Raw genomic sequence first — 5,939 nt, forward strand, 5'->3', positions numbered from 1 at the left:
GGATTTCTGAGTTTGAGGCCAGCCTGGTCTACAGAGTGAGTTCCAGGACAGCCAGGGCTACACAGAGAAATCCTGTCTTGAAAAACAGAAAACAAAATAAAACAAAAACAAAAAAACCCAAAAAAACAAAAAACAAACAAACAAAAATCTGCTGAAAAAGTCAACCTGGAAATAAAAGGAACTCGGTGGAGTGATATGCACTTGTGATTCCACACGCAAGAGGTTGGGGCAAGTAGTAGTACTATGTGATCAAGGCTAACCTGGGCAACATATTGAGAAGCAGGCTAGCCAGGGCTATGGAGCAGGACAGTGGTGTCCAAACACTAAACCCAAAGCCAAAGCCAAATGCAGAAGTAACTGGACTTTGCATCTATGACTGTTGTCTACTGCATGCATACTAGAAGAGATAGCCTGATAACTTCTCTAGGTTGGCCCATTGTGAGAGGCTACAGCCATCGAGGCTGTCTAGCCTCTAGGTTGTATGTGGGTATAGAGTGTAGATGCTGTGTGTGTGGATGCAGGTGTGTCTTGCAGCTAGTGGGGAGATCAGATGAGGAACTTCCGGTGTCAGTCCTCACCTTCATTGAGGCTTTGGAGGCCAAACTCGCTGGCTCTCAGCTTGGGAGTTTCCCTATATCTGCCTCCTATTTCCTGTGGGCACGATGGGGTTTCAGACTCTTGTGCCACCATGTCTGGCTTTCTGGGGATCTGAGCTCAGGTCTCAGATATGTAGTAAATGCTTTTACCCACAGAGCTATCTCCTGGGTCCTCTTCTTCCTTGTCTGCTTGGTCCAGACTCTGGATGGACAAGAGCAACACACATACACACACACACACACACACACACACACACACACACAAACACATACACACACACAAACACATATACATACACACATGCACATACATACACATACACACATATACACGCGCACACACATACACATGCACACACATGCAGGCACACACATGCACACACATACACACATACACATACACATACACACACATGCACATACATACACACACATATATACACATGTGCACACATACACACGCACACACATACACAGGCACACACATGCAGGCACACACATGCACACACATACACACACATGCACATACATACACACACATATATACACACGTGCACACATACACACGCACACACATACACAGGCACACACATGCAGGCACATGCAGGCACACACATGCACACACATACACACATAATTGCTCTCACACACACACAAACACACATACCATTCTTGTGAGCTCATGAGATGCCAAGGTTAGAAGAAGATACACAGAAACGTGGGCACAGGGGAGCCCCAAGAATTCTCATGGAGCCTAGAGACCCCCAACTGGTGAAGGACACAAAGCACATTCATTGCTGCAGAGCTGCAGGGACTGGAGGCAGAGGCTCTGCAGGTCACTCAGGAGGGTGGGCAGGGACTGAGTCAGACTACCAAGGTGCAGGCCGGTGGCTGAGTCCAGATCAAGTCCATCTCTTTGGGATCCTTGTTCCTCCTTAAGAACGGGGGCTAGGTTTCTTCCAAAAGGCCAAGCTAGGCTCAGTCAGTTGCCCTGATGACAATCTGCCCTGCACAGCTGTGTCCCCTCAGCACTCAAGGCTGGCACCCATCACTGCCCTCCGGGGAAGAGGGAAAAATACTCTCAAGGCAGGAAAGCCTTCTCTGAAGTCAGCTCCTGGGAACCTGCTCTGGGGTGAGCCTGGGTCAGTCCAGCTAGAGCCCCGCCTCTTCAATTCTCTTACACATTCCAGCATGCAACAGGACATCGGACAGGGCAGCTGTCACAGAATGGCTTCTTCAGCAAAAGATTTCAGGTAGACTGTGTGTGTGCACAGGAGCTGGGGGTCTGAGACTCTGGCCATCCATTAAAAAGTGCTGGGAACGGTTAGGAAGAGTGAGGGTCTGTGGGGGTGCTAATGGGGGGCTGCTCCTGCCGATGGGGCTGCCACCAATACCTTAGCTGGGAGCTCCCCACATTCTTCAGAGACTGTCTTCCTGCTCCGTCTGACCCCTTCCCACCTTGCCTGGGTCTGGGGCAGAGGAGAGAGATGGAAGGCTTAAGAGTCAGTTGGCCGATCCCTAGTCATGTGACCTATTCTCCACACAATTCTGCCTCAGTTTCCTTATTTGTAACATGGCAACACTGTGCCTCCCAGATGAGATAAACAATCTGGCAGAGAGAAGGCTTTGGGTCATGCGAACCTATGACTGGGAATGGAGGTCAGTTGGTAGACTGGTTTTTGCCTAGCATGCCCGAAGCCCTGGGTTCTACTCCAACACTGCATAAAAACAATGCACACCTGTAATTCCAGCCCTTGGAAGGTAGAGGCCAGAGAGTTGCAAGTTCAAGGTCATCCACAGTTATATAGAGTCCCAGGACAGCTTGGGCCATCTTGAGTTCATCTCAAAAAACTGTGACAGGTTCTTAAGCATTTTTCCTGATGGGAACTGCTAGGTGGGGTGGGGGTCCAAGACCTGCTGGGTCTGCAGAGACGAGTCATAGCTCTGTGCTTGTCACCTCTCTGTGTCACTGTCATGATTGCCGAGCCGCCTTCACAGTACAGCAGACAGAACACTGCAGGGGAAGTGCGGCTCTTTCCTGAGACTGAGACCGGGAGGTGACAGCCCCATAATCCCCCAGTGTCCTGACATTCACCTGCCTTGCTAGGGCAGGGGGTGGGCTCAGCTCACCCACAAGTTTTGGGAAAGGTGCTTGTTCTGGGGCTCACCTTGGGGTTCTTGTATCAGGAAGCTCACTGGGGTGCTCAAAGGTCCGGTTCAGGCAACACTGGGGAAGATGGTGGAAGTTATGGGGGTGACATCTCTCAACAGGGCATGGGCTCTGAGCTGCAAGAGATGAGGCAGAGAAGGGTAGTCCTGCTGACGGGGGTTTCCAGGCCCTGCTGTGTCGAGTCCCTTACAGTGACCTCTGGGGATCCAATGCCCTATGTGTCTTCCCTAGGAAACCCTGTCTCTCATGAATAATAACCAAGACTGTGTTTCCATTAAGATCAATAGCCCTTCCTTTTTATGAGTAAGGAATGAAGTTGTCTAACTCCATAGCCCAGGCTTGCTGGAGCACTATACAGCCTAGGCTGGTCTTGAACTTGGGGATATCCTCCTGCCTTAGTGTATAGAAGGGTTGGGAACGTAGCTGTGACCCCCCAGGCCAGCTCTTTTGATGGGGGCGCTTATTGAGACAGGATCTCATTATGGATTCCAGGCTGACCTCAAATTCATGATTCCCCTGCCTCAGCCTTCCCACTATTGATCCACCAGGCCTGGCCTTTTGTATCTCTTAGTCCTGCCCCCTTCTTTGAGCTTAGGTCTCATCATTTTTTTCAACAAGCCTTAAACTAAAAACAGCTAGGCTCCCCCATTATCTCCCCAATTACTGTCAAGGATCTTGCCACACTCATGCTCTGCAGATGAAGAACCCCCCCCCCCCCAGGTTGTTTAGTAAGGGGCTGTGTGCTTTCCTCTCTGCTGAGCATGAGTCCCCATAGGGGTCAGAGCCAGCACAATGAGGCAGGGCTGGACCTTCCCACGATGCTCAGGCAAAGAGGCCCACAGGGCATCGAGAAGTGACCATCAGGGAAAGGCTTTCCTGGAGGGGCTGGAGTTGGGGGGAAGATAGGAAGACAGCACTTCCAGAGCACGGCGGGAGGAGAGTTCAGTCCTGAGTGAAGCTGAAGGCTCAGAGTTGGGACTCTGCTCATGAGGGTAGGAGTGAGGGGCTGAAGGACCTCAAGTGCCAGGGTGTCCTGCACCTTCTGCAGTTTGTCTGGGTGCTAGAAAACTCCTACCTGGGTTTCAGACCCAGACCCGCCACTAGGGCACACATTTCTGACAAGAATGTCACTGGCTCCTCCTTCTGAGAGGGCTCAATGCCTGGCAATCAACTGCCTTTCTGAGCAACTCCTAGTCTTTAGCCACCCCAGCTAGTGTGTGTGCATGTGTGCATGTGTGCATGTGTGTGCATTATAGGTAAATACTTTACCACCACTGAGCCACATCCTAGCCTCACCTTGCTCTAGCTGGAAAGTCAGCCGACTCAAGTCCCAGGGCCTGAGTCACACTGGACATCTTATCTTTAGCTGTGACCTTCAGAAGCTCTGGGTTCTCACACTGTCTTCCTGAAAAGCTTATTTACATTAAACTGTCAGTGACTCACACAACTTAAAATGGAGTGACTCTCAGGTCTGGGTATTCATAGGAATCATCTTGGGGGTGTGTGTGTGTGTGTGTGTGTGTGTGTGTGTGTTCCTGTGAGTAATAAATATTCAGGAAAAGAACAAAGAACAGGATAACAGCCCTCTCGCCTTAGAACAGCTTCAGTTGGGTGTAGAGCTGAATTCCTCTGAGTACAACATTCTTGAGGCAGAATAATTGCCACGAGTTCCAGGCCATCCGGAGTAGCTCAGTTGGCAGAGTGTAGGCCTGGTACGGATGAAACCTTGGCTTCAGTTCCTAGCATTTCGTAAACCAGATGTGGGCAGACACCTGTAATCCTGGAGGTTTGCAGACGAGGCAGGAACATTCGAAGTTCAGGGCCATCTTTGGCTGTTTAGTCAGTTTGAGACCAGCCTGACCTAGAGACAGTGTCTCACAGGAGGCTGGCAGGCTCAGCTTTGTCTCCCAATCCAAGAACCTGCATTAGATCCCCAAGACCCACATGCTGGAAAGACTTTTAAAGACTTCTTTAGAAGGTCTTTATGGCTGTATTTATTTTGTGCTGTGTGTATGGGCATTTTACCCGCATATATATATGTCATGTGTGAGCCTAGTGCCAGAGATCAGAAGAGGACATTAGATCCTCTGAGCCTGGATTAACAGATAGTTGTGAACCATTGTGTGGGTGATGGCCACTGAACTTGGTCCACCGCCAGAACCACAAGTGCTCTTAACTGCTGAGCTACCTCTTCAGCTCAAGAGAATCGACTCTAGACAGTTGACCTCTGAGCTCCACACAGACACGGTTGCACATGGGAACCAGCATAAGTATACCCAGAAAACAAAACAAAACATGTAGTAAGAACTTTAAATAATACATACATACATACATACATTAAATAAATAATACATATAGTAAATAAATAAATCTTTAAAAAAAAAATTAAATAGAAGAACGCCAGCTGAGGGCAGGGTTTTTGTTTTGCTCCCAGCTCTGCTCCCAGCATCTAGAACTTCCTAGTGCAAAGTAGATGCTCACCCCAGTCACTGTCCTGTGGCAGAGCCATGTGAGTGCCACATTACCATTTTGCTCTCTCTCTCTTTCTCACTGCGCTGGTACTCATTATGTAGACCTGACTCAGTCACACACTCATGGAAACTTTCCTGAGAGCTGAGATTAAAAGCAATCTCTGTCTTTTACAAGACAAGGTCTCACTATGTAGTCCAGGCTGATCCCAATTCATAGTAATCCTCCTGCCTCAGCCTCCCAAGCTCTGGGGTTGCAGATGTACACCATGACAACCGGTTTGAATGCCACACTTACACAGAGAAGTTCAGCTCAGGAGAAGGAGGCACATGCTAGAACTGAGTAATCCTAGAGTGGGGGCTGGGCTGTGGACTGTAGCCCAGCGACAGCATGAGGACACCCAGGCTTCTGTCTCCGGTGCCAAGAGAAGGGGCAATCCCACACATGGTCCCTTCTGCTTTGGTTATTGTTTTGAGACAGGACTTGACTCTGTAGCCAGAGTTGACTGTGACTTGCAGCAATCCTCCTGTCTCAGCCTCCTGCATGCTGGGATTACAGATGCCACAGTACTTGGTTTAAGAGGCCTGAGTTTTATTTAAGTTACAACAACAACAACAAAAGCAAAGCAAAACAAACAAAAAACGCCACCACCAACCAAACCAAAACCAAATTATTGAATATTGGACCAATCTTTTTTTTTTTTT

This window comes from Mus pahari, chromosome 1, assembly GCF_900095145.1.
Source record: "Mus pahari chromosome 1, PAHARI_EIJ_v1.1, whole genome shotgun sequence".
Classification (NCBI taxonomy): domain Eukaryota; kingdom Metazoa; phylum Chordata; class Mammalia; order Rodentia; family Muridae; genus Mus; species Mus pahari.